The sequence below is a fragment of the Eublepharis macularius genome, chromosome 2, assembly GCF_028583425.1.
Source record: "Eublepharis macularius isolate TG4126 chromosome 2, MPM_Emac_v1.0, whole genome shotgun sequence".
Classification (NCBI taxonomy): domain Eukaryota; kingdom Metazoa; phylum Chordata; class Lepidosauria; order Squamata; family Eublepharidae; genus Eublepharis; species Eublepharis macularius.
This window is the reverse complement of record NC_072791.1, coordinates 220,091,952-220,106,876: the sequence shown is the minus strand read 5'-3', so window position 1 is coordinate 220,106,876 and position 14,925 is coordinate 220,091,952. Positions and strand designations below refer to the sequence as shown.

Genomic DNA, 14,925 nt, shown 5'->3' with positions numbered 1-14,925 from the left:
AATGGTGGACCACATCATAAACAGAGAAACACCTTTCCAAGTCAGTTTATGATGGTGCTGGAAGACCTTTTCTCCATGTGAGAGGAATGCAGATGAAAGATCTGAGATTTCTTGAACAGAGTCTTTTAACTAGGACCCTAAGAGATTTTTATGGGCAGAATTTAAGAGACATGGCTCACTTCTGTCCCCCTCAAGACCTCCGTAAGAGAGTCAAAATCCGTTGCCCCATCTTAAAGCCCAGTGGCTGTGTTAACCCTCTCTGCTCCTATTTGTCACAGCCACTGCTAGCGACCTTATTCTCCATAGCCCAGGAAGCTAAATTTGCCTAAACTTAAAAGGAGAAATGGGAAAGATCGTATTTCGCACCCAGAACCCAGCGCCAACGTTGCCAGAAACCCCTAAGGAAAACCTGGCAGAGTTGCAAAATAAAGTCCAGGAACTCCTAAACATAAATAGGGAGCAGAAAATAAAGATATAAACACTTAATAAGGAGAATCAGGAACTTAAACAGAAATTAACTTCTTGCACAATAGAGAAAGAGCAACTCCATAGTAAATTCCTTAACATGCAGACTTTACTGGAGACACAGAAAAATGAAACTGCCATGCAAAAATCCCTGATGCAAAATCTCATGGAATCCCAGAGACTCACTGAAATGAGATTAAAGACTTTGGAGGAGCGACTAGAATAGACTCTGTTCTGTTCCATTTCTCATAAGGCCGTCCAGGTATACTGATCTTTCAGTGCAATTCAGCAAACCCTTTTATCTCTTACCAGCATGTTCTTAGAAGGGAATGGCACATCACAAGACTCATGCACCTGCTGTCGCCTGTGTCCCTTAACCCGCCTTCCTGTCATTGCACACAATTTGTGATGTAATGTTAACTGGACTGAGGGCCAAGCTACACGTGACGAATGACACTTGAACAGCAAGTGTATTTCTCCCTGTTCACTTGCCCTCCACTCAATCCACTTGCCGTTCAAGTGTCATTCGTCATGTGTAGCTTGGCCCTGAGTCTTTCTCTGTTGCATCTCAGATGCTTGGTTGCTGGAGATGGGTGGGGGTGAAAAAACGATAATGTCACATCTCCTGCTGTGATAAGAGACACAAAGTGAAGTAGTTCTGTTTGGAGCATAGTTTCTTTTTTTGCTAACCTCTGAGGATCCATGCAGCCCTGGGCTTTATTTTTTTTAAAAAAACTGAGGATACCTGAATAGGTCTCAAATTAGGAATGCAATCAAAAATTGATGACACGCCACTGTTATTTAAGAATGATCACCATATGACTAATTCAACCCAGAGTTTCCACTTTGTTCTCCTGACATTTACAAATTGTGACACGCTTTGCTTTTCATTTTGTGATGTTACTCAAATCCCCTGAAGGAGATATTTTCCTTCCGAATGATGCTTCACTGTCTACGATTCTACGTTGGATACAATCTAATGTCAGTCTTAATGCTTCGTGGCATATGGCAAACCCCTTTGTTTTCCTATTCAGAGACTCAACAGTTGAGATGATTTATCATTCACGTTAAAAGATGTATATGCTCACAGTATAATTTTCCATCAACCAGTCATTCCAGATAGCACTTGAAAATAACTCATAAGCTTTACTATAAACCAAGAGGGACAGTTAGGATATTATGTTTGGTGGCTCTTTGCACTTGTGGGAATCCTCTCAGGGTCTTTATGAATAATGTTAATGAATAATCTGGGACCGCTGGTGCTTTCTCAGATATGCTTTGGTAGGAACATTGAGTGAAAGGATTACATGGGCTGTCAAGACTAACTTCCAGAGCTTGAAGGGTCTTCTTGGTCTATGAAGAACAGCTGTCCACCAGCATCAGGAAATGTAACTAAATTTACTGGTAGATGGACATCCTTGATTTTAGGATTAAAAAAAATGCCCTTCAAGGATTTTCTCAATTTGGCTCATGGATTAATATTTGGTGGAGTTGATCTCCAACTCTCATTTTCTCTTAATGAGAACACATGCTCACCAATGTGTTCACCCACCCATATGGCTCCCTATTTACAGACACCTGGCCTGGAAACAGTGGTCCATGCTTCAGTAATCAAAAGGTTAGATTACTGTAATGTACTCTGCATGGGCCTGCCCTTGAAGATAGTCCAGAAATTGCAATGGGTGCAAAATACAGCAACTTATTTATCGGGGGGGGGGGGCAGGGGGGTGATAGCTGGTACAACCATGTTACTCCTATTTTGAGGTCCCTTCTCTGGCTGCTGATTAGTTTCTGGGTCCAATTCAAGATGTTGGTGCTCATCTTTAAAGCTCTACATGACCTGGGGCCCACATACTTCAAGGACGGCCCCTCCCTGCATGTTCATTTCTGTCATCTCTGTTATTCCCAGCAAGGTCTATTTCATTATATCCCTTGTCGAAGGCACATTCAGCAACAGTTTGGGTTCAGTAATAATAAAAAGAGAAATGAAGGAGAAGTAAAATAAAATAAAATAAATAAAATAGGGGAGGTATATACAGTGCAGCGAGCCCAAAACAATGAGCTCAAATTGTGGGATAGGGAGAAATAGTACCTTTCTCCAACAAAAAAGTAAAATTATTGAAGCTTAGTCAGCCATTTACGTATCCCACATGCTCGAAGGCAAAATTTAGAAACTTTATTAATTATCTCCTGGGAAGAATCTTCAAGAGAGAGGGAGTCATAAAGTTTTTCAGATCTTCCTGGTAAAGTTGACAGGATTGAGGCTATATATTGAGATTGGATGTTGTTATAGAAAGTGCACTGCCACAGAATATGTTCAATGGTCTCTACTAGAGATGGGCACGAACTGGGAAAAAACTGAACCATGTGGTTCATGGTTCATCAAATTTCATGAACCATGAACTTTCATGAACCTGCCCCTGGTTCATGAACTGCTTCGTTTGGTTCGTGAAAATGTCACATCCAGGTCAGAAAATCATCACTTCTGGTTCAGCAGAAGGTCACTTCCGGGCCAGCAGAAGTTCACTTTTAGGTCAGCAGAAGGTCTGCAGGAAGTCCATCCCCTGTTGCCTAGGAAACTGATTGATTGGCACCAGGCTGTCTGCAGTCATGAACCAAAAAATGAACCAAATGAGTCAGCCTAAAGTTCGTGGTGGTTTGTCAGAAATGGGATCTGATGAACCGTGGTTCGCGATTCGCGAACCACGAATCCGCCTGGTTCGTGCTTAATTTTGATTCGTATTTCGGTTCGTGCCCATCTCTAGTCTCTACTTCCCCTGTACGACATGGACAGAGCTGCTGGGGGACTGTGAAACCATGGTATCTGCCTTCCAGGAGGGCTGAAGGTAGAATGTTAAAGCCTGCAAGGGTAAATATTCTGAGATACTTGAGGATCTCAAGGGATCTAAGACAATCTGCTGGTTGAAAACATTTAGCATACTGCAGAATAATTGGATATTTCTGTATCTGTGCCTTATCTGATTGTAAGACGTGATCCCAAAATTGCTGTTTAATTGTTTCTTTTGCTTTTTCGTACCCCAAATGGAGTAAGACTTGGGGGGAGAGGCCATGCTCCTGGAGTTTCCCCTCAATTGCTGTTTGCTAGGATGAGCGGTGACTCTCAGCATGGTCAGGGGTACTAGGCCTACAGGATAAAAATGAATTTTAACCAGTGGGTGGATGTGAGTAGTCACATATGAGTCTCCAAGGAAGAATCACAAATTACGCAGTCAAGTTTCCCACCTTTGGGGAAATTGCAGGGGTCAGCACACCTGGGAAAACCTCCTTTGCGATCAAGGTATCTCCCCTACCAAGTGAGTATATTGTTTTATATTTTGGATCCTTGGATGCTGGGGAACAAGCTGGGTGTGTAAGTACTGTAAATGAATAAATAAAATATGGTGACAGTAAAAGGACAGGATCTTTGCAATACAAATTTATGCAACCCTTTTATACTGTAAGTGTCCTAGATCCCTCCAGGTATATCAACAGTTTTACGGTACCTCTGCAAGACAGCTTCTACTCCTGATCACCAAATGCCAGTAGCCATTCATCATCAACTTCCCCACCAAATACATACTCTTCTTTGGAACAAAGGAGCCAATTTTAATGTTAGGAGTCAACACTGTAGCATATAAAGTAATGGTCATGCAGAAAACAGTGCTCTGAGGCAAGGGAGCGGGGCCACTGGGTTTAAATAGCAGCCCGCCAGACCAGAGAGAAGCCCAGGCTCCTCAGGTCGGGCAGGTGTCCCGCCCCCCGTGCCCAACCGTCACGCGGCTGCCACTGACTGGCTGGCCGCAGCATTTGAATCCCATTGGGCACGGGCCCCGGAGGAGCCTGGGAGATGAAAGCATGGCGGCCGCCGCACTTCCCGACCCCTCCGGCTGCCCCACGGACAGTAAACCACCTGCCCAGGTAAGTCTGGGAACGATGCTTCTCTTTAGACAGCCAGTGTGGTGTAGAGGTTAGAGTGTCAGACTAGGATCTGGAAAACCCAGGTTTGAATCCCTGCTCTGCCATGGAAGTTTGCTAGGTGATCTTGGGCTACTCGTACCCTCTCAGCCTAGCCTACCTCACAGGGTCGTTCTGAGGATAAAATGGAGGAGAGGAGATTGATGTAAGCTGGTTTGGGTCTTCTTGGGGGGTGGGGAAACAGGGTATAAATGACTATAACAACGTAATTGTTTATCAGGAACTCAGGAGAGCCTTCATGTTAATGCGATGGGATGCTTTGCCCTCCGCTGTAATTGAAGGCAGATACAAAAGAATTCCGATAGAAAAACACCTGTGCCCCTGTGCTGATGGGAAAATACAATCCTTAGCACACGTTATTTTTGAGTGTAAAATGTACAATCAGATCAGAAAAGTCTCTATAATGCCTTTACTTGTACTGTACCCAGGAAGACAAAGAGCTCTTCTTCTCTCGAAAATGCTGTTGGATAAAAAATCAGAGGTAACATACAAGGTTGCTAAATTCGGATGGATGGCAATGAAAAGCAGGAGACATTATATTACTAACTAAAGGGAGTTCTCCTAATTTTGTATTTATGCTGGATTAGGTTTTCTGTAGTATTGGATTATAAAATAATTTTAATGTGTCATTTTACGATACTGTTTTAATATCCTGCTGTTTTACTTACCCATAAGTTTTACTATGTATTGTATCTTGCTTGCTGGTCTATGACCGTAATAATAAAAATTTGATTTGATTTGATTTGATAACAACATAATTATAATAATTTCTCTTTCTCCACCAAGAAACCACACCCAGCCTATACACTGGGGATCAAGGAGCATTATAAAGTGGTGTTATTTCCGCAATATCGGAGCAGCAGGTTTTATTGGCAGGCCAATAGTTTGATCTGGCTAAGAAGCAATGGCTCTGCCGTGTTTTCCCCCAATACTTAGCATGCATGCAGAATTTGAATATACTTCACTAACTGGTATTGTTTTTGCATGCCAGTACATTTCTTGATTAATCTATGTTTTTGACGACTGGTTTTAAATGACTTGACTTTTGATGACTTGACAAACCCTGAATGTGAGATGACATCTGATGATTTGCAGTGTGCAGTTCTGGAGGCCTCACTTCAAAAAGGATGTGGACAAAATCGAGAGGGTGCAGTGGAGAGCAACGAGGATGATCCGGGGTCTGGAGACTGAGCCCTATGAAGAAAGGCTGAGGGCCTTGGGAATGTTCAGTTTGGAGAAGAGGAGATTGAGGGGGAACATGATTGCTCTCTTTAAGTATTTGAAAGGCTGTCATTTGGAGGAGGGCAGGGAGCTATTCCAGTTGGCAGCAGAGGGTAGGACCCGAAACAATGGGCTTAAATTACATGCACAAAGGAACCAGCTGGATATTAGGAAGAACTTTTTCACGATCAGAGTAGTTCAAAGGTGGACTCAGCTGCCTAGGGAAGTGGTGTGAGCTGCACCTCACTGGCAGTTTTCAAGAAGAGGCTGGATGAATGCTTGTTAGAGATGCTTTAGGCTGATCCTGCACTGGGCAGGGGGTTGGACTAGATGGTCTGTATGGCCCCTTCCAACTCTGTGATTCTATGATTCTATGATTTCCACCTCTATTTGTAGTATCCTAGTGGTGATAACTTAAGCATATGCAGAGTTCACCTCATTCCCATTAAAAATACTTTCATCCCGTTTTTTGATCCAATAGATCTATATGACATCTAACAGTGGTAAAATTCATAACACATTAAAACATAAGCCATAATTAATTAAAAAATAAAAACAAAAGAAGCAACTTCATTGAGTAGCGAAGCCTCCTTAACCTAACCTACTCAGGAATCCCCAAAGCCATCTGAAAAATAATTACCTTTTCTTGACACCAACAGAGATAGGGAAGAGCCCAGGTCCCTGCTTTCGAAGGTAGTTTCAAAGTCAGTGCCACCACCAAAGGGACACTGCCTTCTACAACCAGACCCTACATCCTAGGGAATGTCAGCTTCTGAGACAAATCTTCATAAATGGATAGTTCTTAGGGGTTTATGATCACAATTGGCCAACTGAGATCTAATAAAGTTGTCAAAATGTATATCATATGCTCCTTATTTTATTTATTTATTTATTTATTTCAGATTTGTATTCTGCCCTCCCCGCGAGCGGACTCAGGGTGGATAACAACATATTAAAAATACAATTTTTTAAAAAAATCATGTACATTAAAAACAACACATTTAAAACAGGATGGTGGACAATCTTCCCAGGGAGGGTTAAGATTTATACACCCTTTTTTCCAGGCCAGCAGAGGCCCAGCCTCAGCCTTATGCCTGGTGGAACAACTCTGTCTTGCAGGCCCGGCGAAAAGATAGTAGGTCCTGCCAGGCCCCGATTTCAGTAGACAGAGCGTTCCACCAGGTGGGAGCCAGAACCGAAAAGGTCCTGGCTCTAGTCGAGGCTAGGCGGGCCTCCTTACAGTTAACATCCTGCATTCTGAAGCTGTAGCTGTGTCTGAAAACTCTTTAAAGGCAGCCGTACATAAATACTTATATTAATTTAATCTAGATTTCATAAAAGTGTGAACGCCCATGTCTACATTTTTCCTTTCTAAGAAAGCACTAATGCACCAGCCACATGAAATTATCAGACCAATCTTGAGAGTCTTTTCCGGGGTGTAAGATCCATTTAAAAAAATGGGACATATTTCTGGGTATACTTGCTCCCTAATTCCCTTAATGGATGCCGTTCATTCATAGGGAAGAGGGGAATAAACCAATGCACTTGAGAAGAATATTGCAGAGGGTACTGAAATGGTACAACAAAGAGGATCCTTCTCATAAAACAAAATGTTCCCTTCATACATTCTCTGTCCATCCAAACAGTGGGATTTTCTCTGGTTTAAAGCTCCGTTCTCTGTTTCCAGTTCAGGGTGTTCCTCCCCCCCCCCCCCTCCAAACTGCCACCAGAGTCACCTTCAAATTCAACAAAGCTGTCACTTCCCCAACAGGTGCGCACTGGAGCCTACACAATGAAATTTCTCGTGTGTCACCCTGCTGAGCTATGCATCCATATAATGTCAAAAACAAAAGACTGCTTTAAAAAAGAAAGAAAGAAAGAATTGGTTTTGTGTTGTTGTAGATTTGATAACCCTCACCTATCCAGCAAGGTGATTTTTTTTCGCTTGAATACTGTAATCCCTTGCCAGTTCTAATCAAGTGCTACTGCCCTTCAGGTATTGCATTCAACTGGTCAGTATGATTTGGGCGCTGTCAGAAACTGCTGTTTCATCAGCTAGTAAAACAGAATCGCTTGATACAAAAAATAATAGTAACCAATGCTAAGTGGTATACAATCCAGAGGACTTTTTTGGACAGTTGCCATTCACCTGCCACCAAACAGAAGCAGCTTATCAAACTTTGCCTTCCTTGGTGCAATATGTTGTAAATTCATATGAATGTGATGGCGGAGAGTGCAGTCAAGTCATAGCTGACTTATGGCAACCCCAGTGGGGTTTTCATGGCAGGAGACTAACAGAGGGGGTTTGCCATTGCCTGCCTCTGCAACCCTGATCTTCGTTGGAGGTCGCCCATCCAATTACTGACCAAGGACAGCCTTGCTTAGCTTCCAAGATCTGGTGAGATGAGGCTCACCTGGACTGTCCAGGTCAGGGCCATTAGAAGGGAAGGTATTGTGTACTGGCCCGGAGCTCAGAATGATTGCAACTGTGGGCCAAGCTACACATGACGAATGACACTTGAACAGCAAGTGTATTTCTCCCTGTTCACTTGCCCTCCACTCAATCCACTTTCCAGGCAAGTGTCTTTCGTCATGTGTAGCTTGGCCCTCAGAGTGATTTCAGCCAAAACAAGGTTCTTTATTGCCAACCAGAACAGACAGACGACAGCAGACACTACTCACTAGATGACACTACACAGACACACTGCAGAACAGAAGCCCTCAATATATACAGGTGAACCCCGCCCCAGGAATAGCCAGCAACCAATAGGAGCATGTACTTTACGATACCATCATTTGCATGAACTATATACAGTGTATAAGATAGGCAGGCCAGTGATTGGTCTTTATTCCTCAGGACCGATTGGCTGCTGCCTATGGAATGTAACCAATGAGAATGCAGGCGTCAGGAACCTTGACATAACCTGAAGTTAGCAGTGCATAACATTCAATACAGTAATTACATGAGAGGCCTTGCTTGGCCTAACTCAACCCAATACACAACAGAAGGGGTCCTTGTGAATGCTACTGAAATGTGAAAGGGTTTCATGGCTTTCTTCTGTGCCATTTGCTTCCATACCAGGCTCCCTTCTTGCAAATAAAGAAAGAAAAGCTTTCTTTGCTCAGCCCTGGACTTTTCAACCAGATAACTAGATGACCACAAGCTTCCCTCATTCACTCTGGGCTCCTGTTATTAAAGAGGCTTTCCTTTTGTGGAGTCCTCCAGGGCTCCGTTTCTTTGGATACCAACATCAAATGCCTCATTCTTTCTATCAGATCTTCTGGATAAATATCCTTCCCCCCCGCCCCCGAGAATAGATTTATTACTAGTTGTTACCTTTGTTGTTTGGTATTTACAGTATGAATCTGGTGGTTTTTCTAAATTGTGCTCACCATATATTTAGGGGAATAAAAATATTTGTAACCGCCTTATCTTTTATTTGGTGCAGGGAGGAATAAACACTACTCTCTTGTCAGCCACTCCAAAAAATGTATTGTTTGTTCAGAGTAGCTCTGTTGCTAAGGGTAGCAGGCATTTTACAGCTTTCTCTTTAACTGATGTTTCGTCTTAACACTTGTCAGCTCACTCAATGAGAACAAAGCAAAGGGATTTCTTTTTTTAAAAAATCTAGCATCACCTGAGGTTTTATTCAAGGGTAGGATTCTATTCTCTTGTCACTTATACTCCCTGCCTGTCTGTCTTTGCATGAGGTAAATGAAATGTAATGCCTCTTCCTTGGGAAAATTATTCACAATGGTTTTTGTGTGAAAGAAAAAGCTGCATTCAGCTAACTGAAGGTCATTGCTTAGAATGGGTAGCTGTGTACACGTAGAAACTGGTTTCTTATAGCTTTCTTCCTTTGCAGCTGTCATGGCTTTGAAATGGACCAAGTTCTTCTGCAACCAGTGCTGTGTTATGCAAACACTGTAAACATGGCATTTCTCGAGACTTGCTCTGTCCCCCTCTTGTGATGTCCTCGGTTGCTGTAAATGCCAATCGGGCATGCTCCTAGAGTTGCCCGCCTTTTGTTGGAAACTGGCTGGAAGTTGGAGAGTGGAGATTGTTCAAAACAACATCCCAAAATGCCACATCACTTTTTACCGATCTCTATGGTAAAAACCATAGAGCTTGGGGAAATTCCCAGAGCACCACCCAGCACAGCGATGACACTTCCAGGTACTCCCGCAGAAGTGAAATAATGGCATTATGATATGGCTCCTCCCCCTCCTTTTTTTAATCCCACTCTTCACTTCAGCAGCAGCAGAGGCAGAGACTGCATCACAGGTGCCCATCAGATGCTATGTTGGTTTCCTGTTGTTTCAAAAGCAAGCCAATCAGGGAAGTCAATTGAGTGTAGCTAAAATAACCTTTGTAACCACAGAAACCTCTCTGAGTTTACTCTCCTGAGTCTGGTGGTCTTTTAGAAGTCAATGCACCCATCTTGTGCTGGCTTACTGAAGCTCAGGGGTCCTGGAGTTATGGGGTGGGGTAAGCCAGGAGCCAGGCCCCCAAAGATCCTTGTGCTGTGGTGGCAGCTTCAATCAAAGCGATTTAAAAAAAAAAAATCTGCACAGCTAATCAGATCTCCAAGGGCCAATCAAAAGCTCTGCTGGGCCAAAGGTCAGTCCTGCCCTGCCCACTTTCTAAAAACACTCGGAACCCACAGATGCCAAATTGGGGACTTCTGTACTTGATTATCATAGGGAGTCAGTTCTTGGGATTTAAATCTGCGTGTGCACATATGATAGAACAACAGAGGATGAATGTGGAATCAAGGCAAACCCAACCAAGGGGTCAGAATCTGCATTTTCATTTTAAAATGGTAAAGTTTCTAGGCCTCACTGTTATGAAAAATTATTTAGGCAAGTTTCAATTGCTTGGGCAATCAAAAGTGGTCAGGTTGGAACTTCTAATAGTCAAAGGGCAGCACTTCTTTACTCATGAAATTTTTCCTTTCTGTTCAAGCAGCATCTATTTACTCGGCATCAAGCACACATAATAGGAAGGAAGGATTCTCATTTTCCGTGTCTTATCTTCTTTTTTTCTCATCTATTAATAAGAAACAACCTAGCTCCTTATTAAATCTCACGTGTCCAATTATACAAAACTTGGTTTCCCCTGCACAATTCGTTTTCATGCTGCACAAAATGCCTCTGGTTGCTTTTTAGAATAAATAATGGCTCTCTGTTTCTCTCTCTACCTATATAGGTTGGAGACCAGTTCTAAGCTCCACCCCATCCTGAAAATGCATAGAAAGAAAAATCTGCAGAAAGAAAAGAAGCGAGTGAAAAAATGGTTGCCAATTAAATGCATGTTTATTTCCTCCAACGGAGTCTTTCTAACCATAGATTTTTCGGCTTCCGCTTAATAAGGATTAGCATTAAGGATTTGTTTGCAAGGATATATATCGCCAAGTGAGAAGTTAAAAGGACAAATACTGCTGCACAATCATCTATTTTACTCTCATTGTTCTTTCCTGTATGCTCTGAGCACACGAATGCAAAGCAGCAAAATGTGATGTGTCTTAAGGGTGTAGACTAAGGTTGTTATGAGAAATTCCTTTAATTGTTCATTACCCAGTTTCTCCTTGAAATGCAACAGTCTCTTTGCTTTCCCTCTTATTAGGCTTTGAGAGTCAGTTTCTAATCAATTCCTTCTTGATCAAAGAGAAATTCGAAGAGAGAAGAGGCAGGAAGGGAGACTCTGCAAAAATTCAGAATTTTACTCTGTCAATGCTCAGAGGCAGAAAATCTCTTCCCAAGCCTGTCTTCCTACTAGGTCATCATCCTGAGGTGTATAACATAAAACAACTGCAAAGATTGAAGTTACAAAAGGATGCCTTGATTTCTCTTCAAAGAAAAATGAAAGAGAACTCCTGCTCTTAAAAGAGAAAAAGAGAACCCTAAGCCTTGAAAATTTCATCACAAATGAATGGAAAATGAAGAAGAGTCTGTCTGAAACACATAGAATTTGCCCCCAAATGGGTTGAATAAGCCCTGTACAGAGTGCAGAAGTGCTCGTTGGTAGACATGGGCATGAACAGGAAAAAAATGAACATGGTGTTCGTCAGGAACTGCAATGCCAAGACCACGGCAATACAGCCCGGAAAACCCACAACAACCATGGTGTTCGTTGTTCGTTGTCATCCACAAACAATGAACAATGAACACTGACGGACATGACTTGTTCATTAACATGTTCGTTGTTCGTTGTTCATGGGAGCCAGCAAGCTCTCCTCCAGCCATCAAGTTCCCTACCACACCACTCCCAGAAACCCAGGCAGCCGGAAATGAACCAATAATAAATAATAGCTTGGCCCCAGAGCCTGGCAGCAGCCCTGGAACCTGAAGGGGTAGATCCCTACCCCACCACTCCCAGAAACCTTACCTGAGCAGGCAACAGGAAAGGTACCAGTAAAAAATAATAGCTTGGCCCAGAGCCTGGCAGCAGCCCTGAAACTTGAAGAGGTAGATCCCTATCCTACCACACACAAAAAAATTCAAGCTCCAATGCACTCTCCCTGTCTCTCTCTCAAAATGCCAACAGCAACTCTCTCTCTCTCTCCACTGTCTGCAAAACCAGAGCTGGGAGCCCCCCTCCCCCCTGCTCTTTGCTTCCTTGTAACAAATTTGGAGTGCCACACTTGAAAGGAAGACCTGCCTATCCAGCTAAATTGGGCTTAGATTGGGGTTTTCAGGGCAATAGCAGGAGTTCAGGCAGAGTTCAGGTAGTCCCTGCCTCTGGTTGCTGAGGGAATTGATTGCAGGTGCCAGACTGTCTAGCTTGACGAACAGCAACAAACAGCAAGGAACGAGGCTCACAATGACCACCTGTTCGTTTTGAATGAGGCCTCGCGAACAGCTTGTTCGCGAACAAATGATTGCGCTGTTTGTAGCTTTTTTTAGTTCACATTGCTGTTCGTGCCCATCTCTACTTGTGGGGCCGGCACAACAGTGTCACTCCCAGAAGTGATGTCATCACGCATACGCTCTGCATTTCCCCCCTTTCTTTTCTTCCTTTTTACAGGCCTACTCATAGATAGTTGCCCGTCTAGGATTCAGTCCCCACTCCTACTGTGTCTCAGAGTGTGTTAACTCTATCTTTATATTAAACATGCTTAGTTTTTGAACAAACTAAACTTTATGGTCATAACATATTTACAGAACTGTCTCAGACTCTCCTTCTATACAGGGTCCAACTGAGGAAATACAGAAAGTGGGTGTTACACTTGCCACCTTCCCAGCTCCTCCCAGGAACCACAACCTCATCAGTTCTTTCTATATTGCTACCACCGGATCCATGGGTCACTGTGGCACAAGGACACCCTGTTGGCATACACTATAAGAGCCCTGCTGTGCCCTCAATGTGGTTGATGTTCCTGAGACCACCAATGATTACGCACTAAGAGATTCCTCTGCCCAGGTTGTGCCCTTTAAAGGCTTGGCAAGGGCTCCCCAAAGGAGGAATAAGCAACAACTAGCAATGACTTAAGAATGGAGGGGAAGAAAGCCAGAAAGGGTATCAGAGGTGGTATGTGTGTGAGACAGATGAGAGAGAACACAAGAGTGGGCTTGGTGACCCCTGTTGTCTGTGAGTTTGCTGGGCCTCTTGGCCCCCTTCAGCTTTGGGTATTTAAACTACTTAGGGGTTATTAGGAAAGATTCAGTCATTGTTTCCAATGGGAAATGCCACTCCTGGGTATCCAGGGGCCTGGAGGGGGCGGCGTTTTCTTTCATAATACTACCAAAGTTGGTGGGGACCTTCTCCTAATTTTCCTGTCAGGACCACCCAAGTTTCAGGGATATTGAACTTCGAGGAGCCATGTTATGGCCCTCCAAAGAAGGTGCCCCTATCCACCTGCAATCTCCATTATTCCCTACAGGGAAAATAGGTGAGGTTTTCTAGGAGGCTGGAGGTGCCATTTTAAAAGAAAAATGGACCAAACTAGCAGAGGATCTACTCTTACCTCTCCTATCAAGACCCCCTTCCCAAGTTTCAGGGAGATTGGACTTCAGGATATCATGCTATGCCCCCCCAAAGAAGGGGCCCCTATCCACCTCCAATCTCCATTATTCCCTATGTGGAAAACTAGTGGGATTTCTAGGAGGCTGAGGGTGGCATTTTGCAAGCAAAATGCACCAAATTTGCTGGGGACTACTACTACCTGTCCTCTCAAGAACCCCCAAGTAGCAGGGATATTGGACCCAGGGGGGCCATTTTATGCCCCCCAAAGGATGTGACACCAGCCATCCCATTTGTTTCTATTGTGGGAAATACCAGACTCCCACAGCAGAAACACATGGATTGTGGCATGGCCACAGGCGCACTCCCACTTACCATCTACACCCCAGACAGCCCAACAGAACCAAACTGAAGCCCCCCCCCCAAAAAAAAGCCCAGCACCCCAGAATAGACTGGTCAGCCACTCTCCATTGTTCCCTATGAGGACCAACCTTCACATCAGAGAATCAAACTAGCAAAAAGTTAACTTAAACAAATTTTATTTATTAGATTGCTTGCACACTCTCCCCACAAGTGGGCTCAGGGTGGGTAACAGCATTAATGTTACATTTACATTACAAAATAGAAAAGAGCTTTCGATAATCACAGTTCTCTTCGTCAGATCCAAGAACTGTGATTCTCAAAAGTTTATGCTACAGTAAAGTTGGTTAGTCTTAAAGGTGCTTCTGGACTCTTTTCTATTTTGCTACTACAGACTTACATGGCTAACTCCTCTGGATCTATTTACATTACATTAATATTAAAATACAACATGGAATAAACAGCAATACAAAGTACACAAAACCATATGAAGCAAAGGAACTCTTGCAACTAGAAGTAAACTGAAGCCCCCTCCCTCAGTATCCAGTCAGTGGAGAAATACCCTAGGACAAAACCTAACACCAACAGCACCCAGCCATAAGTGGCATTCGCAGAGCACAGCTGAAAAAGTGGGACCCCGCTGGCTTCAGGCTCAGAAACTCTTTCAGAACTCTCAGAAAACTAACAATAAGTGAAAGTCAAGTAAAGCACACCCCCACAACATCCCCCAAACAAGCCAAACAAAGCCAAACAATGCTCCCCCACACAGCAAAACTATTCAGCAAGCAAGCAGCAAAAATCAAAAAGAAAATTTAAAATGCAAACTAATAACAATTTTCCCTTCCCTCAACCCACTAAGACACCCCCTCCCCTCAAGAGAAAAAAAAACCCTGTGAGTCTAGTGATTCTCAAACCACTCTCCTCCAGGTACAGGCAGTCAT

The 14,925-nt window shown here is 43.4% G+C and overlaps 1 pseudogene; it reads right to left on the bottom strand.

Annotated features, from left to right (window-relative positions):
* Positions 1-3,665: 3,665 nt before the first annotated feature.
* LOC129325340 (U1 spliceosomal RNA) lies at positions 3,666-3,787 on the bottom strand (annotated as a pseudogene).
* Between the last annotated feature and the right edge of the window lie 11,138 nt (positions 3,788-14,925).